General features: G+C 47.4%; 1 protein-coding gene across 9 annotated transcripts in view; it reads left to right on the forward strand.

The window, feature by feature from the left end:
* MEF2D (myocyte enhancer factor 2D) overlaps positions 1-19326 on the forward strand; it is a 1898135-nt gene that overhangs the window by 644446 nt on the left and 1234363 nt on the right. The window lies entirely within an intron of this gene.

The raw sequence follows: 19326 nt of genomic DNA on the forward strand, positions 1-19326 counted from the left end.
TTCCACAGTTTAAGTCACTGATGTTGGGAATCATTGACTGAGGAGGTAGGCTCTTACTCCATGTTCTCCCTTAGATATAAGGGTCCATAACACTCCTTTCTGGGACGTTCATTTCTGGGACACTCATTTATGTTGGAAGCTCCATGCTCACCCAACCTAGGGTGACCCTGCTTACTGTGGCTAGAACCACCTCTTCCTGTTCCCACTGGTTCTGCTGTTGGAAAATTCCTACAGCAAGTCTTCATGCAAACACTCCTGCATACTCTATTAACATTACTGACTCTTCCATCCGAGATTTTGACCGCCCTGTGCATTCTTTCTACCACCCTTATGGGACCAACCAATTCAGCTCCACATCCTTCCTGCCTTGGGGAAGTTTAATGCATACTTAATCACCCACTTCAACCACCATTTCCTTTGTGGCTTTCCTGACATCAAAACAAATGTTCATTTGCTTCATAAAATTCTCTGACTAACTGAAAATCAATGTTGCTCATACATGCCCGACCTAACCAAGGTTGGCCAACTCTGCTGTTTGGCTTCGGTTCCATGTCTTTATTTATAATGAATACAAAAATAAACTTTTTCATTTCAATTTTCTTTTTTTCTTTTTATTTGGGGGGTCCCCCAACCCAGTTTCCCCAGCTTTACCCACCCCCATATACATATAATTTTGGCCAAAATTCGAATTTATTTTAATTATTTGTTTCACTGAAAAAGATTTGTTTTTTTTTCGTTATAAACACTGTATACCTTGGACGTCCTTTCACTGAGCATCTCAAATTAAGGTATTCCTGTTGTGGACTGAGGCATTAACTGGTCTGCTAAAACTGTGTCTTTAGCAGCTTTTCTCCAATCTGTACCTTCAGAAATTGAATACCTGATACTGTCCTTAATTACTCTATTAAATCTGTGTACTATTGCATTGGTTTCTGGATGGTAAACTGAAGTAGTTCGATCTCTGCAATTCCCTTTTTTTTAAAAAAAAAAAACCTCCTCGGAGTCTAGCTGCACCCTGTTGTCAGTAATTAATATTGAGGGATATCCTTCCCTATTGAAAGTCAGTTCTAAAACTTTGATAATATCACTGGTGCAGATATTCTGCAACCAAGATGCGTTTCCCCAGTGAGACATGTCCACTAGAACAATGCAATACTTTAAGAGTTCTTGACTCCATTCTGGTCCCACAATATCCATACTTAAACAATCCCAAGGTAAAGAACGATTATACATCAGTTCTGTCCTCCCCGTGCATCCTTTGGCTGAATCTTCACACACCTGAAAATCTCTAACTTCTGCATTTTCATATCCATTCCTGGCCACCAAAACTGTTAATTGCTTGGTGTTTGACATGCCTTGATGGCCTCAGGTGCCATCCCAACATTTCGAAGGGATTGTGTCCTCCGACGTATTCCTTATCTTGATAGATTACTTCCAGCTTGCTGGCCTCGGAAATTTTTTTCAGTAGAGGGCGCTGCGCGTCGTCACTCGAGTTGGTGTCCCTCGACAGCCTCCGTATCGGCGCCAACGTCATTGTGCGTATAAATAGACTTGCATAGCGTCTGTTGCTCAGTTCCGTTTTTCCGTGCTTCGTGGGCCTCGGAATCGTGTTGCTCAGTTCGTTCTTCAAGTAGATTCTACTTATTCCTTGAAGATATCATACTATATTCGATGGCTTCCTCATCCGAACCGTCGAACCCCACGGTCCGGCTTCAAAAAGTGTCGAGATTGTGGGAAGAAAATGTCGTTGACGGATCCTCACAGGATCTGTTAGTGCTGCCTGGGATCGGAGCACCATTGTTCAGAATGCGAGGACTGCATGTCCATGACGGCGAAAGCCTTGAAGGAACGTAAGGGGAAGCTCAAAAGAGTTAAGACTCTTAAAACTTCTACTCCTTCGAAGGTTTCCTCGGCAGAGTCGAGACATTCGTCTCCTCGCCATCACGGGAAACATTCCCGTTCGAGGTCTCGAAGCGGTTCCCATCAGTCTTCGAGATCCAAACACTCGAAAAAGAGGTGTCGTAGATCACCCTCTTCTTAGTCTTCTTCTGTTTTTCCGGAAAGGGTCACCTGCCCCACGAAACAGAGCTCTCCAGCTAAGTGGGAGGAATTCCGTAAAAAGATGCTTAGCGTCTTCCACAAAGCGGCCTCGACCCCCTAGGAGACGGCTAAAGGTGATACCCTGGGTGAAAGACACAAAAAATCGAAACGCTGCGAGTCGTTGCACCCGGCGAAAGAAACTGCCTGAGAGCGTCATGGACCCTCGAGCAAAGGCAGTAAGACCGCGTCGTCGACGCCGTCGTCGAAAGTCCCTTCAACTCATAAATCTGTGTCATCGACACATTATCGAAGGGCCCATTGACACACAGATCAGTCGAATCAACGCCGTCTTCGACGCCGATGTCGATGCCGATAAAGCACAAACCTACTACTGTCTCTACTTAGTCAGTAGACGTACCGAGGGCTTCGACCATGACCTCGAGAATGTCGTCGATAACCTTGACGACTCCGAGTAGGATTCTGATCCTCTCGAGTTCTTCGAGGTCTATTCATACCTTTTCGACACCTTTTTCGGTTTCTTCGAAGCCTTTGACTTCCGCATCGACAACTTCTACGTTTTCTCAACCGGTTACTACAAGCTTAGCCCCTTCTGCTCTAGAAATGGGTTTTAAGCCATTCCCATGGTCAGATTATTTCAGATCCTTGTCCTCTATTTATGAGGAAGGGGAGGATTCTGATAATGAAAGACCTTTTGGGTTGCAGAGGACTACAATACCTGTACCAGAGGAATTTATCTCTGAAGAGAATAGGTTGAAGGACGTTCAAGAATCCTTGAATGATGCAAGTCGTTTAGATACTTCCCCAGAAGTTGGATTTTCTAAACCCCTTACAGAATTTTAATGGCCAGGATAATAGAATTCATGGGTTTGTCTACACCTTCACTTTCTCTTCAACAAGATGATCTTACAGACATTTTTATTAAAGGCCCACAGGAAGATCCTGTGGTTCCCTTTCATACTGCATTGCAGAGGAAGATGTTGGCCAACTGGGAAACTCCTGAAGTTATCCCGGCAGTTAACAAAAAACTATCTGCCAAATATAGGGTATCTGCTTCTGACCATGAATATTTGTCCAAACATCCAACTCCAGAGAGTCTGGTTGTACAAGCAGCAACTTCATCGAACAGTAGATCTGCATACCCTACTGTTCCACAAGACAGTTAAGAGATTTGACGCTATGTCAAAAAAGGTATTTTCTGCGTGTATCATGGCGCTTAAATGCATTAATGCTACTTGTACACTCGCAAGATTCAGCCATACACTTTGGGAGTGTGCTTCATCAGCGACTGACTGTCTCCCGGAAGGAGAAGAAAGGGAAGCTTTTCTGAACATCATTAAAGATGGTAAAGACGCAATGTGCGAATCCCTTCAAACTGGCATTGATTCTGCTGACAGTATCAGCAGGGCCATGTCGGCAAGTACTACAATCCGCAGATTTGCGTGGTTGCGAAAGTCTGGTTTTGCTCCAGATGTACAGGCCAGACTTTTGAATATGCCCTTTGACGGCTCTTCCTTATTTGGTAAGAAGGCTGATGACGGCCTGGAGAAGTTACAAACATCCAAGGCAGCAACAAAATCCCTTGGAGCTGCAATCCGTCAAACTGCCTATCGCCCCTCAGGAACCTCTTGGAGAGGTAGGTCCTTTCGTTTTTATTCCGCATTCGGAAAAGGCAGAGGACAGCCGGCTCAAAGAGGCCAAAAATGATTCACCCGAGGTGGACGGGTTAAAAGTACAAAAGCTGCAGCAGCAGGTGCCTCTTTCAGCCCGGGCATCTGCATCAGCCGCCTCTAAACCACTCTGAGGACTCTCCTCACAAGACACAAGTAGGGGGCAGGTTAACTCAACATCTGACGGAGTGGCGGGCTATTACGTCAGATGCTTGGGCATTGGAGACAGTTGCCCAAGGTTACTGCCTGCCTTTTCTACGCACCCCTCAGAGTCATCCACCGGGGAACAACTCTTTGAAGTTTCCAGATGCGCTCCTTTTGCAGGAGATTCTACACCTGCTAGAGAAAGGTGCCATAGAACCGGTACCTGTAGCGGAGAGGTGGTACTCCCCCTACTTTCTAATACCAAAGAAGGACGGAGGACTGAGACCTATCTTGGACTTACAAGAATTGAACAAGTTCCTCAGGAAGGACAAGTTCAAGATGGTAACTCTCTCTCAGATCCTTCAGGCCCTCCAGCTTCAGGACTGGCTGGTATCTCTGGACCTTCAGGATGCTTATTTCCATGTGCCAATCCATCTCAAACACGGGAAATACCTGAGGTTCGCAACTGGCAACTCTCATTATCAATTTCGAGTTTTGCCATTTGGGCTGACCTCCGCCCCGAGCGTCTTCACCAAGCTAATGTCGGTAGTGGCTGCAAGTCTAAGGAGGGAAGGGGATTCACGTCTACCCCTACCTAGACGATTGGTTGATCAGAGCTGTATCTTCGGAACAAGCTCAGATCCAACTAGATTATGTCTGCCTCTTCCTTCACAAACAGGGCTTCTCCCTCAATTTAAAGAAGTCACAGATGATACCATCACAGAGACTCCAGTTCATCGGAGCGGTCCTGGACTCTTCCCTGGGGAAAGCCTTGCCACCAGAGGTGAGGGCTCAAGATATTCTGCAGATGGTCACCAAGTTTCAGAATGCCCAACGTCTCCCAGCCTTCGACATTTTTGAGGTTGCTAGGCCTCATGGCATCCTGCATCTTCCTTGTGCCAGAGGCTCGCTTTAGAATGAGATCTCTCCAGTGGGCACTAAGAACTCAGTGGTCGCAATTCTCAGGAAGAATGACAGATCTCCTTCAGGTTCTGGACAAAGTGGCTCGAGACCTTCAGTGGTGGGCATGTCGGGAGAACATTTTGAAAGGAGAACTGTTTTGGCAACCATGGCCGGAGATGACAGTAGTCACGGATGCCTCTCTCACGGGGTGGGGAGCCCACGCCAACGACTTAACCATCAGTGGTCGTTGGTCTCCATCGGAGTCCAGACTACATATAAACCTGTTGGAGCTGAGAACTATCAGACTAGCACTGAAGGCTTTTTTGCCATCTATACAAGGGACAAATGTCCTAATAATGACGGACAACACAGTGGCCATGCACTACCTCAACAAAAGAGGAGGCGTAGGATCACTGCCACTGTGCAGAGAGGCGATGCAGCTCTGGTTTTGGGCAATTCAAGAAGGAATCGCTCTATCGGCAGTTCACTTAGCCGGAGAGAAGAACTTGACAGCGGACGCTCTGAGCAGGCAGAGCACACGAGTGGGAGATAGCTCAGGAAGTTCTTCAAGAGATCTTTGCCCTTTGGGGAACCCCTCAAGTGGATCTGTTCGCCACCAGTATCAACAGGAAGTGTGATCTGTTTTGTTCAAGGGAATTTCCCCCGAGAGGAGCTCTAGGGGACGCGTTTGTAGTAGACTGGGAGTTTCCACTTCTGTACACGTTTCCTCCGGTCCCTGTCATTCTTCAGATGATCAGGAGGTTGAGAAGATTCCGGAAGACTATGATCCTAATTGCCCCAGACCGGGCCAGGAGAACGTGGTACCCGGAACTTCTGGACATGTCCATCTGCCCTCCGATTCGTCTTCCACACTGGGAGGATCTTCTCTCGCAGAAGGGAGGTTAGGTTCTCCATCCAGACATCATAACCCTCAACCTTCACGCCGGGTTTCTGAAAGGTTGAGATACAAGGATTGGGACCTCCCAGATGACGTCATGGAGGTGTTGCTTTCGGCTAGAAGGCCAGCAACAAAGACTTTATACCGCTGCCGTTGGAACAAGTTTTGCAGCTGTGTAGAGAAAATAATATCGAACCCTTTTCATGCGGTACACCAATGGTGTTATCTTTTCTACTCTATTTGGCGAATTCAGGTCTTCAAGTTGGTACGATCAAGGGCTACCTCCCAGCACTATCTATCTTCAAGTGCACTGCGGAGGAGCCATCCTATTTAAAATTACCCCTAGTAATACAATTTCTGACTGGGTTAACTAATGTCTATCCCCTGAGACCGTTCCAAGTTCCCTTATGGGACTTACATTTAGTCTTACATTTCCTGATGGGTACTCCTTTTGAACCACTCCACTCTTGTTCGTTAAGATTTCTCACCCTTAAAACTGTCTTATTAGTGGCTTTGACATCTGCCAGGAGGGTGAGAGAATTACAAGCTCTATCTTGTAAACCCCCTCATACAATTTTTCACAAAGACAAAGTTGTCCTACAAGTGAAGCCTAATTTCCTCCCAAAGGTAGTCTCTGAATTCCACATCACTCAGAAGATAACCTTACCTTCATTCTATCCTCCTCCACATCCTGGGAAAAGGGAAGAGAGGCCACATAGGCTGGATCCAAGGCGAGCCTTGAGTTTTTATATCAGCAGACTTGCTAGGATTAGGCAAGCAGACCAACTGTTCATAGGTTACACAGGGCACAAATTAGGATTGCCAATCACAAAACAGACCATTTCCAGATGGATTATTTTAGCCATTCTAGAATGCTACAAATTGGCAGGGAAAGAGCACCCTCAAAATCTTAGGGCTAATTCAACCAAGGGTATCGCAGCCTCTTCGGCCCTCCAAAGAGGGGTACCGATTCCAGACATATGTGCGGCTGCCACATGGTCCTCCGCTATTACTTTTACAAAATTCTACAATCTGGATTCCTCCTCTAGCCAAGAGACTAGATTTGGCAAAGATGTGTTACACTCTGTTCATTCTTAAAGGGTAATATGGCAATTTTACTCCCACCTCCGTGTACACACCACTGCTATGGGAAACAATCAAGATAAGGAATACGTCGGAGGACATAATCCCTTCGAAGAACAAGTTACTTCTTACCTTGGAACGTTCTTTCGATGGGATGTTCCTCCGACGTATTCCTTATCGCCCCTCCCATCCATCCCCTCAGTAAAACTTCCCTTGTGGTTGCAGCTTACGCTCCTTCAAGGTCAATAACCAATTTATGCACAGCTACTCTTAAGCTTCAAAACGGAACTGAGCAACGGACGCTGCGCAATTCTATTTATACACACGATGACGTTGGCGCCGATACGGAGGCTGTCGAGGGACACCAACTCGAGGGACGTCGACGCGCAGCACCCTCTACTGAAATAATTTTCCGATGCCAGCAAGCTGGAAGTAATCTATCAAGATAAGGAATACGTCGGAGGAAAATCCCATCGAAAGAACATTACATGTTAAGAAGTAACTTGTTCTTCTGCCTCTCACCGCATCAAGAGGAAGCAACTTGTGAACTCAAAACCATGCATCCTGTCGCATGAATTCATCAAAGATCTGTTTGTTTTGTTTGTTTTTATTATTTATATTGCGCACCAGACCCAGAGGTATTCGGGCACAAAGGCAGAAAGAGGGTTGTTCAACTTAGGTTACAGGTTACAGATTAAACATGGGGTACAGCTACGGTTACAGTGTTGTAGGCATGTTTACAAGTATACAGAGTGCAGATGTGACATATAAATAAAGCAGAACAAATATACAAGATATACATGAGATCACAGGTGTCAGTGGGGTGAGGTTAGGCATCATGTTCTTTTAGCCATGGAATCAGATTGGATCGGAATTGCCGGTAAGGGAGATCTTCCTTTAGAGCAGGGGGAAGGGAGTTCCAATATTGTGCTGCTTTGACAGCAAAGCTGCTCCCACCAGATTTAGTGAGTTTGAATCTGGGTACTAACAAAAGGTTGGAGTTAGCTTTTCTTGGGGGGAGAGAGGGAGTTTGCATGGTGAATTTGTCTATAAGGTATTGCGAGGCTGCGTGGTTAAGGCATTTGTGTGTAAGGGATGCTGTTTTTAGGAGGATTTTGTCTTTAGTGGAGATCCAGTTAGTGGATCTCCTGAGGTCTGATATATGAGTGTTTTTTGGCAAGTTTAGGGCGACTCTCAGGGCATTATTTTGAAGTGTCTGTATTTTGGCTCTGATGTATTTGTTACTGCCTATGTAGAGGGCATTGCAGTAATCTAGTTTCGACAGGATTAGTACCCTTGCTAGAATGACGCAGTTATTAGGAGAGAGGAAGGGCTTGGGTTCTCTAATTAACTTGCAGGTGTAGGAGGTGGCTGCGGCCATGGCATTCACTTGTTTGCTAAAGGTAAGAGTGGAGTCTATGTAGAAGCCAACGGTTTTAACTACTTTGGCCACAGTAATGATGTTATTGTCAATTATGAAGGAGTCGTAGTTGGGACCTAGTTTTTTGATGTTGGAGGAAGTGCCTAGAATGAGGAGTTCAGTTTTGTCATCATTCAGGCATAGACCATGGGAGGCCATCCATACCTGGATGATGATGAGGTAGACTCTATTCACAAAGGCCAAATCCTTGTCATCTCCCGTCAACGGGATGAGGATCTGTGCATCATCTGCATAATTAGTGTAGGTGATACCTAGACCATCTAGATCATCGAAAAGGGGCTTTGTGAAAATATTGTAAAGGGTAGGAGAAACTCATGATCCTTTGGGAACGCTGCATGAAATAGGTGCGTGGTCTGCGGCAGCTAGAGGAGACAAAACTTGCATTTTCCTGTTATCTAAGAAGGACTGGATCCATGCGACTGCTTCATGGGAGAAGCAGGCTGCCGTGACCAGATGATTGCAAAGTATTGCATGGTCTACCAGGTCGAATGCGGCAGAGAGGTCGAGGAGTAGTAGGAGTGAAGTCGTACCTTTATCTCTTAGTGAGTCTATTTGTGCCTTGAGGTCTAGGAGTGCGGTCTCAGTACCATGCTGTGGTCTGAAGCCGGACTGTCGAAATCCTAGAAGGTGGTTTAGTTCCAGGTGGTGCTGAATTTGTAGGTAAGCTACTTTGTCTAGGATTTTCAGTAGAAACGGCACAGTGGTTATGGGGCGGTAGTTGGTTGGGATGGAGGGGTCCAAGGTTTGCTTCTTGAGGAGGGGGAGGACCCAGGAATGTTTCAGGTTGCTAGGTATGGTGCCTGATGTGAAAGAAGCGTTTGAGTTTACTAATGAAGGGTGAGAGTTCACGGGCAGCGTCTTTTATGATTTGGGCTGGACATGGGTCGCCCTGGCAGTTGCAGGGTTTGAGAGTGAGGATGACTTTCTCGACTTCTCTAGTGGAGACTTTGCGAAAGTAGAAGGGAGGGGTGTCCAGTGTGGTGGAGAAGGAGTGGATTTCGGAGTTGGTAGATGGTTCGTAGTAGCCTTGGAGGGGGAGCCTATGTTGACAGTTTTAGGGACAGTTATGGAAACTTTTTTGTTGTTGATCTTTGCCTGAAGCATTGTTATCTTATTGGCAAGGGCGTTTTGTATGCCTGTGCACCAGTTCTTGTCCTTGAGGCAAGAGTCAGGAGCTTGGATAGGGGATTCTACTTCCTTTAGGATGGCGAACAATTCTTTGGTGTTGGATTTGGCTTGAGTGATGCGGGTGTTGTAAGATGTTTGTTTTGCAAGGATGATTTCTTTTTTGTAGATGGTAGCTAATTTCTTCAGGTTATTTTTATTGATGTCTGAGGGGTCTGATCTCCAAGTTTTTTCACTTAGGCGTTTCTTTTGTCTTCTGTCTTTCAGTAGGGGTGTGAACCAGGTATTTAGGTGTTGGCAAGGTTTGCTCTTCCTAATTTTCAGTGGTGCGATAGCGTCCAGAGAGGCAAGCATCACTTCATTGTACTTTTCTAACATGGAGGCTGGGTCAGACTGATCTGAGGTGGAGTTTAAGGTGGGGAGAATGAGGGGGATCAGGATTTCAGGGGTAATATATTTTTTGTTTCTTGTCGGTGCGGTGGGAGCTAGAATAATACTGTTCATGGGTGTGGTGGCTTCTAGGGTGAAGGACACCATGTGGTGATCGGACCATGGCTGAGGCATTATAGAGGTGATAGTGGTTGGGCAGTTGTGTTCGGCGAGCCAATCGAGGGTCCTTCCTTTGATGTGTAGGATCTGTAATCTTTTGGGTAAATCCTAGTTCCTCAAGAGTGCTGTTAATTTGTAGGGCATTGGGGTCACGTGAGTCATTGAATCCAAGGTTGAAATCACCTAGGATGAGACATTGAGTAGAGTTTTTTAAATTGGCAGGTAGTAGGTTCATGAGGTCTTCCTCAAAGGAACCTAGGGGGCCTGGTGGTCGGTATATCAGGTGGATGGTGATAGTTTGATTGTTGGCAATGGTGAGTTTAGCTCTGAGGGATTCAAAGGAGTTGGTATGGTGAGGAAAGTCTTAGGGCTAGGTGATTTTTGACAATTATGGCAAGGCCGCCGCCTCTAGACGTAGTGCGATCCATGTGTGTAAGAGTGTAGTTATCTGGGATGGCTAGCATGATGGCTGGTCCTCCTGCGGGATGAAGCCAAGCTTCTGTGATGGCCAGAAGATGTAAGTTTTCATTTTGTATTATGTCCGCTATTTCAGTGGCATAGAACGGGCGTTTATTGGGGCGCCTTTTATTCCAGGTAGGGTAGTTGGGGCAGAGGGTGACAGGATTTTGTGTTGGCATTTTGGGGGGGGAGGTGGATTCTCTAAAGATTCGACTGTTGAGTTGTAGTCGGTGTTGGCCCATGTTATCTGAGTGTGGTGGAGTGTTGGTGGTATACAAGGTGTGCCTATTATGATTGGAAGCGGGTTGGGCGTTAGATAGGAGGTCATAAATTCTTGGGAGTCTAGCGTGGAGTCTTAGGTTTCGCTGTTGGAGGCTGCAAGGTTTAGTGGTCATGTTGGCTAGCTCCAGGGGTACACTTCCGTGAGGTAGCTGGTTCTGTGGCTGGGATAAGTTCATGTTGTGAAGGGTGGTTCTGAGTAGAACTGTGTAGAATAGTGGTAGGTACATGGTAGGTGGCTGGAGGGCTAGCAACCTAAATGCCACTTTGATAGTACAGGTGAAGATAGGTGAGTACTGTCTGATGGCTGTTGGACATGTATAGGCAACCTAAATGCAGGTTTGCTAAAATGGGCAAGAATAGGTAAGCATTGGCTGGTAACTGGCATGTACAGGCAACTTAAGTGCGAATTTGCTAAAACAGGCAAGAATAGTTGGGCTAGTGGACAGATAGGCAACCTAAATGCGAATTTACTGCGGTAGGCAAAAATACAGGCAATCTAAAGGCAAATTTACTGGAATAGGCAAAAATACAGGCAACCTAAAGGCGAATTTACTGGAATAGGCAAAAATACAGGCAACCTAAATGCGAATTTACTGGGGTAGGCAAAAATAAAGGCAACCTAAATGCGAATTTACTGCAATAGGCAAAAATACAGGCAACCTAAATGCAAATTTACTGCAACAGGCAACCTAAATGCAGGTTTACTGAGATGGGCAGGGATAGGTGGGCTGGTAGCTAGTGGGCAAATACAAGCAACCTGAATACAGAATCTCAGAACAGACAGGAGTAGCTGAGCATTGGCTGGTAGCTAATGGGCATTTGTAGTCAGCTTAAATGCAAATTTACTAAAGCAGGCTGGTATAGCTAGACATTGGAGGATAACTGTTATACATGTGCAGGCACCCTACGTGCAAGTTCGCTAAGGCAGGAAAAAGATATCAGTGGAGATACATATGTTAGCAGGGTGCTACTTGGCTGTCTGTGTACCAATAGATAGGTACATGTGATCAACTGAGTACATTTTGATCCTCCCTTGTATGGGAGAAGAGTGGTTAAAAACATCAGGATTCGACTGAACAAACACACGGGCACAGAGTATAAAATCTGTCTTGCCACTTCTGGAATAGTCCCCTTCCTATTCAGACTACTCCTTCAACACTCAAGCCGCTCCTTCACATCTCTCAAAGGGGAATCTGCAAGCATTGCTTCCTGACACTGTTCTTCTGACACAACTACCTGTTCCAGAACTTGATGATCACCCCCATCATCATTTACATCCTACTCTTCAACATGTGTCAATCTTGACAATCTGTCGCCTTATTCCTTACACCTGTTACCTCTTCCACCTCCCAAAGATAATCTTGTAAACCAGCAACCCATTTCCTAATTCTGAAATATATTTTATCTAACCCTTTAGCAAACTCTTTATCAATGGTGGAGTAATTTGCTTCTTTTAGCACCCTAGACGCATATGTGATGGTGCATTAAAAGTGCACCCAGACCGTGATTACTAGCATCAGTATTCACAGGACTTCTCTTAACTGCATCATAGTTACTCATTGTAGAAGTTTTGTTTAGGGCGCACTTGATTTCTTCAGATTCGCATTCTTTATTCCATTGAAACTTCACACCTTTTTTACCAACTGCCTCATATGAACAGACTTTGCAGCTAAACAAGGAATACATTTGGAATAGTACTCAGCTATTCCAAGAAATAAGATAGTCTGATCCCTGTGATCGGGGCTAGGAAAATTCAAAATGCTATTTACCAACTCTACTTTTGTCCGGATGCTGTGTTCAGAAATGTCATGTCCCAAATTCTGTGTAGCACTCATGGGAAACTTGCATTTGTTCGTACTTGGCGTCAACCCAGCTTCCATAAAAATATCCGAAACCCTCCACAACCTTGTATCCTGTTCTTCTGCAGTCTTCTAATAGATTAAAACATCATCCTGAAAACATAAAACACCTTCCACATTATGAAAAAGTTGATACTTAACACGTTGAAATACTGTAAGAGCAGACACCAAACCAAAAGGATTCAGTTTGCATTGAACCAATCTCTCTGAGGTAATGAACCTAGTGATGTTACTAGAGGAAGCATGTTGCACGATTTGATGGTACATGTGATGTCCACGTGACAGAGGACCATAAAGGGAGGAGGAGCCCGTCAAACAGGCAGTTCCCGCTCCAGGTACCTGAGCAGTGTGTCCTGTGGTCTCATTCAGCACTGCGAGCCAGGGTCGTGCAGTGCCACTCCTCTGGCCCGCTCCACGGCCCGGCGGACACATCACACTGACGACGAGGTGAAATGCCAGGACCGCCTAACACGACCCAACGACTGCGCGTCCCGGGCAACCCCATGGCCTCTGAGCTACTCGAGCCATCCGAAGGGGAAGCCTCGGAGGAGCGGAAAAGGAAAGAAAAAAAAAAACACAGACCGCACAGGCGTAAGTGTGCTGCGCCTTGGAGGGGGAAAAGCAACGTCCCCTCAAGCTGCCCCACACGCAATCCACACACCCAAAGCAGCCATCAGCACATGCGCTGGCTCGCTACCAGAAAAAAAATAACTTTCTCCCCGCAAGCCAGGAGCACAGAAGCTCCCAACCACGTGACCACAGGCGCTCCAAGGAAGCGGTCCACATGCACAAGCAAAGACACTGCATCAAGGGCCTACCACGTGGCCCAATCCAGGGACTGGCACACAAGGCCCCAAGCCCACGCACACAAGCACCATAGGCCCCAGGCCACAGCCCCACTCCAAGAAGGCCACCACTGGGAAGGTGCACACAAGTCTGACTGAGTGCACCAGCACATCCACAAACAAAAGGGCCTGAGCACAGATTTCACGCGTGTGCTCATCCTGATACAGACAGACACGAAGTACCCCAAAGGAGATGGGAGCAAGCCGAAGACGGCACCACAGACGCCCACACCGGCAAAGAGAAACAAGGGTTCCACACACACGAAGCACCCAGAGCGGAGGACGCGCAAGGACACGGGAACACTGCGCTAACAGCCCAGGGAACGCCACAACATGACAGACGACATCACAACCCCGCAGAGGCTACAAGCTTGCAATCCAGATACAAGCACGTGGCTTGACACCACGCAAGGATCGTTCATGCAGCCCTTCCAGCGCTTTGGACCACGCACTGGCCTCAGATGGGAACTGTGGATGCAACAATTTTAGCTCTGCCTCCTCACACGGAAAGTTGACAGCGAAGAATTGAAAAGAGCATTTCTCATGCTCAACCTAGGCACAATGGCACTCCGCATATTCATCGCCCTACCAAACCGAGGCACGTCAGACGACTATGAGACTGCGAAAGACGTACTTGCAAAAAAATGTAAGTCCAAAGTCAGTGCTGACTTTCAAAGATTTAAGATGAGCCAAGCAAGACAACGCCCGCAAGGAAGCATAGATGACTTCCAGAGCCGCCTGAGAGAAATGGCCCTGGCCTGCGACTTCCCAAACGAGGAATTCTCAGTAAGACAGCAAGTCATACACAGTCAGACAAACTGAGACGCACCATTCTGGCAGAATCAGATCTTTCACTAAACACAATCCTGTACATGGGGCGATTACAAGAACAGACAGACAAACATGCAATGGAGATGGAGAAAATCATAAGTCTCCTACCACTAGATACAGAGCTGTCTAAGTGCGGCACCGTGGCAGTCAATGCCCTAGGACAACAGAGACCCTGACAAAGCCAACCTGCCACAAGGCCAAAGGACTGCATATGGTGCGTTGGACAACACAGCAGGAGCGACCCATGCCCAGCATACAGCACCACGTGTCATAAATGCGGGAAACTTAATCACTACGCATCGGTGTGCCTGAGTACAGACAAAGGATTACACACCACAAGAAGCCACCCCACACCACAAAGGCAAAGCAGGATCCCACAGACCGTCGGGCCGTCCGGGGAGACGAGACCGTGAGCAAAGAGAACCATCAGGCATACAGCGCAACAGAAGTGGCCGGGCCCGTGCCATTGACGGTGACGACACCAACAGTTTTAGCAGCGATGAGGAGCAGTCCAGCAGAGAAATGTCCCCAAACCACGTGGACAAACACTACAACCATAGAAGAGAGAAGGTGCACATGATCTCGGCAGTACAACCCGGACACGAGAACCAGTCGAGCAAGACCCGGTCACGACGATGCACCATATTAGTGGATGGAGCCCCAGTAACAATGATGATCGATACTGGAGCCACAGTAAATGTCAGGCCATCATCCAAATTCAACAAACTTGACCCAAAACCCATGCTTCGACAGCGATCAGTCCTACTCTACGCATACGGCAGCAAAAAACGCCCCTGCCCGTGGCTGGCTACTTCAAGACAACCTTCACCCACCGAGGAATCAGCTGCAAGACCTGCATCCATGTTGTCGACGCTGGCATTGAGACACTCCTCAGCTGTGCAACTGCAGAACGCCTGGAAGTCATCCAGTTCAACCTCGCAGTACAATCCCTTGACATAGGTCATCTGCTGGCGAAACACAAAAACCTCTTCACAGGAATCGGCTGTCTCAAGGGCAGGTCTGTGGAACTTCACATCGACCCCACCATCGAACCACGGGCAGTGCGCCACAGGAGAATACCGTTCCACATGAGAGCCGCAGTGGAAGCAGAGCTCAAGAAGCTCGAAGACCTGAGAATCATCGAAAAAACTTCAGGGCCCACCCCGTGCGTGTCTCCAATGGTGGTCACAGCCAAACCGAAACAACCTAACGCAGTCCGCATATGCATAGATATGCGACTCTCCGCCAACAATTGACGAACTGATAGTTGATCTGACAGGGGCAACCATTTTCAGTAAGCTTGACCTCAGATCAGGCTACCACCAGATCCGCCTCGCAAAAGACTCACGGTAGATCACCACGTTCTCCTCACGCCTAGGTCTCCGACGCTACCGATGCCTCAACTTCGGCATCTCCTCGGCGGCAGAGTATTTCAACATGAGATATGGAAAGTCCTATAAGACCTACCAGGAGTGACCAACGTTAGCGATGACATCCTAGTCTACGGCAAAACGGAAGCCGAGCACAAGCAGCGGCTTGCAGCCACCCTCCAACGACTAGAGGACTCAGGGCTCATGCTCCAGGAGGAAAAGTGCGAATTCGGAAAACGATCGCTAAGCTTCTTCGGCTACGTCTTCAATGAGCACGGAGTGTCACCTGATGCGAGCAAAGTCAATGACATCAAGAACGAGCAAACTCCAACCACAGCAACAGAGGTCTGCAGCTTTCTAGGCATGGTCACATACTGCGGCCGTTTCATTCCAGACTAGCCATGTCCGCTCCCCCCGCCCCCTGCGCGAACTCACCAAGGCCCCCTGGCAATGGGGAAATGAACAAGAACAAGCGTTCAGAAAGATCAAGGACTCCCTCTCCAGTGACGCCTCCATGGCATTTTTTGACATCTCCCGCACGAGAGATCTATTGGTCGATGCTAGTCCGGTAGGGCTCGGAGCGGTGCTAACACAGAAAGACAAAGAAGGTACTGTCTTTACCATTGCTTTTGCAAGCAGGGGCTCGCACCAACAGAAAGGAACTACGCCCACATTTAAAAAGAGGCACTGGCTATCATCTGGGGGTGTAAACACTTCCACGTGTACATCCTGGGGCCCCCAGTGAAAGTGTTGACAGACCACAAGCAACTCATCCCCATCTTCGGAGGATCTGCACCACACACACACCCGCCCCCCGGCCAGAATCGAGCGCTGTCTGTTGCAACTCCAACAATTTGACTTGAACGTCCAATACCGAGCGGGTGTCGACAACCCAGCAGACTTTGTCACGACACCCGCGCCCAGCCACTACACTGAACGTTAAGCCGCGAGAGTGACAGATGAACACGTATGCCAAATTGTCACTTGCGCAAGACCCATGACCATGAAAATTGAAGAAATCCAAGTTGAAACAGACAAAGACCCGTGCCTACAACACGCAAAAGCAGCAATTCTGTCGGGAGAATGGAAAACATTCCTGACAGCAGTCACATGGAAGACAGCCCCAGCCCAAGAGCCACTACAAGCCCTGTTCGGGATACGCCACAAACTATCCGTATCACTAGGTGGTCTATTTCTGAAAGGGCATAGGATCGTGCTACCCGCATCCTTCCATGAGAGAGTCCTCAGACTGTCACATGAAGGGCACCAAGGGATCGTGAAAACGCAAGCATTCCTTAAGTCGTGCGTATGGCTACCAGACATGCAGCACATTGTTATGACGCTAGTAGAAGCCTGCACAGCCTGTATGTCCACACGCCGGCCAGGACCGCCAGGACCCATGAAGTGCCCCTCCCCGGAGCCACCACCGTTGGGACACCATAAGCGTTGACTATGAACACACCAGATACCCAGAAGTTGAGCCAGTCGCTTCCACAGACGCCACATCCGTGACCACGTCTCTGGAGAAGATGTTTGCGACACATGGCATCCCATCCTCGATCCAGAGTGACAATGGACCCCCCCCCCCCTTCACGAGCAAAGGATTCAGAACCTTCACAGACGATCTGGGAATACACCATCACCACATCACCTCGTACTGGCCACAAGCCAACGGGGACTCCGAAAGATTCATGGCTTCAATCAACAAGACAGTAAGAATCGCCAAAGACAAAGGTCGGCCATGGCTCCTAGAGCTCTACAGGTTCCTCCGTGCCTATCGACAGACCCCCTTCCCCCCCCACTCGACTACACAAGCCAGCCCAGCAGCCATGATGTTTGGTGTTCCCATCCAAGGAAGCCTACCCCTGCACCACTTCTGGAAGCCGCCACAGGTTGACCTAGAAGTGGTTGAGACCAAAAGGCGCAGGCAAAACTCCAAAGAAGACCAATTTAGAAGATCCACCCCCAGCAAGATCCAGATAGGAGACACAGTGCTCATGAAAAACAGAACCCAAAAAGGAAATGTCCCTTCCCTGTGAATCGGCACCATAGATGATATTGCACCGAGAACACGGCCTTGCCTCCGCCACCCGAGGACAAGAGACGGTGACTAGGAATGTTTTACACTTCCGGAAAATCCCACCAACGCAGTGGGAAGAAGTCACTGTGGAAACAAACCCCCCAAGAGAAATGACTCCTCAGAGTCCGTCCTACATGCCTGAGAGAGAGAGAGAGGGTCCCAAGTGAAGACATGCCGCAAAGAAACGTGGACCAACAAGGAGAGAAGAACACAACCAGACCCTCAACACCGGGAGCGAGGGGATCACTACTCGCTCAAGAAATGACTGGTGCCGTCAACTCGACTACAAGGCTATGTACTGAATGGGATCTACCGGCGAAAGAGACGGCCTCACCAGCCGGCGGTAGACACTAAAGGTTACTAGCGCCAGAAAAGAACATTACATTCAGTCATCTAAGGTTATGTGTTGTTTTGTTAATTTGAAGGTGAAAAGGGATGTGATGTCCACGTGACAATAGGAGGAGGAGCCTGCCAAACAGGCAGCACCCGCTCCAGGTATTCGAGCAGTTTGTCCTGTGGTCTCATTCCACGCTGCGAGCCAGGGCCACTCAGCGCCACTCCTCCGGCCCGCTCCACAGCCCGGAGGACACATCTCAGTACACAGACTTCAAATCCAGTGTACTCAAAACTTTGGCTCCACTGTTGGTACTTAACATCTCTAATATGTTTGGTAAAGGATGCCTATCTGGTATTATTGGGGGTGCAATTAAAGGCCCCAAACAGGAGTCCCTTTCACATGAATGGCAAGATTTCACTGAAACAAAAATGGCCTGGCATTCGTTTTTGTTTTTCAAGTAAAATTAAACAGCCATGTGGAAAGGGGCTTACCTGTCACTACCAATGGACACGCAGCATTTAATTTACTAAAGAAGGAGAAATCAAAGATCCCTGTCACATGGAAAACAGGATTTTTAAACATTGAAAACAAAAACGGCCTGCACATGTGTGTGCAAATAAAAACGGCTTTAAAAAGCAAAAGTGAAAAAAATATCACTGCTCACAGAAAAATGTCAGGAAAACAAAACATGATGTGTGGGTTGACAAAAGCAATGTATATTGTGTTTCACCTTCAAAACGCCATTGACATTTATGGGTAATGTCAGCCCAAGGCAGACCCTTTTTCTGGCTATGGGTAAAACTTCACAAAGGAAAACTCCCACTTCCAGCCTGGATGTAGCATATCCCATCTAATGACCACCTGCAGTAAAAATGTGCTGCTAAAGGCATCAGAATTCAATGTTCTTCAGACCTCGTGGCAATGAGAGCAGGGACTTCAAGGAAATTCACCCTTGGCTGGAGCACAACTAATATGTGTGAAAATGGGGGCACCCACTTCAAAGAGCAAGCTTCCAAAACAAAGGAGATTGATGAAGGTGCAGGCAGCCCCAGTGGAAACAAATGGCGGGAAGGCAGAAACTGCTATTTGTCCCACATGAACATTCACAATTAATTTAAAAGGACTATTCTCATTTAGTTTTTTTTTTCTAAGCACCCATAATGTGGATTTATTTCATTTTTGTACCATTTTTTAATGTCATTTCCAAGCGATTTGGCGGATATAAAATGCATCTACCTGTGACTCTGAGAACTGTAATGGCTAGTTAGACTAGGTTTCTGGCTGATCTGAACATGTTCCAAATGTGAGTTGGTGAGCGGGTGGAAAATTAAATTGGGGATAGGCTTAATAACTTACATCTACCATAACTGTTATGCTTTTTATGGAAACAGC

The sequence above is a fragment of the Ambystoma mexicanum genome, chromosome 1p (assembly GCF_040938575.1).
Source record: "Ambystoma mexicanum isolate Mex_15411 chromosome 1p, UKY_AmexF1_1, whole genome shotgun sequence".
NCBI lineage: Eukaryota > Metazoa > Chordata > Amphibia > Caudata > Ambystomatidae > Ambystoma > Ambystoma mexicanum.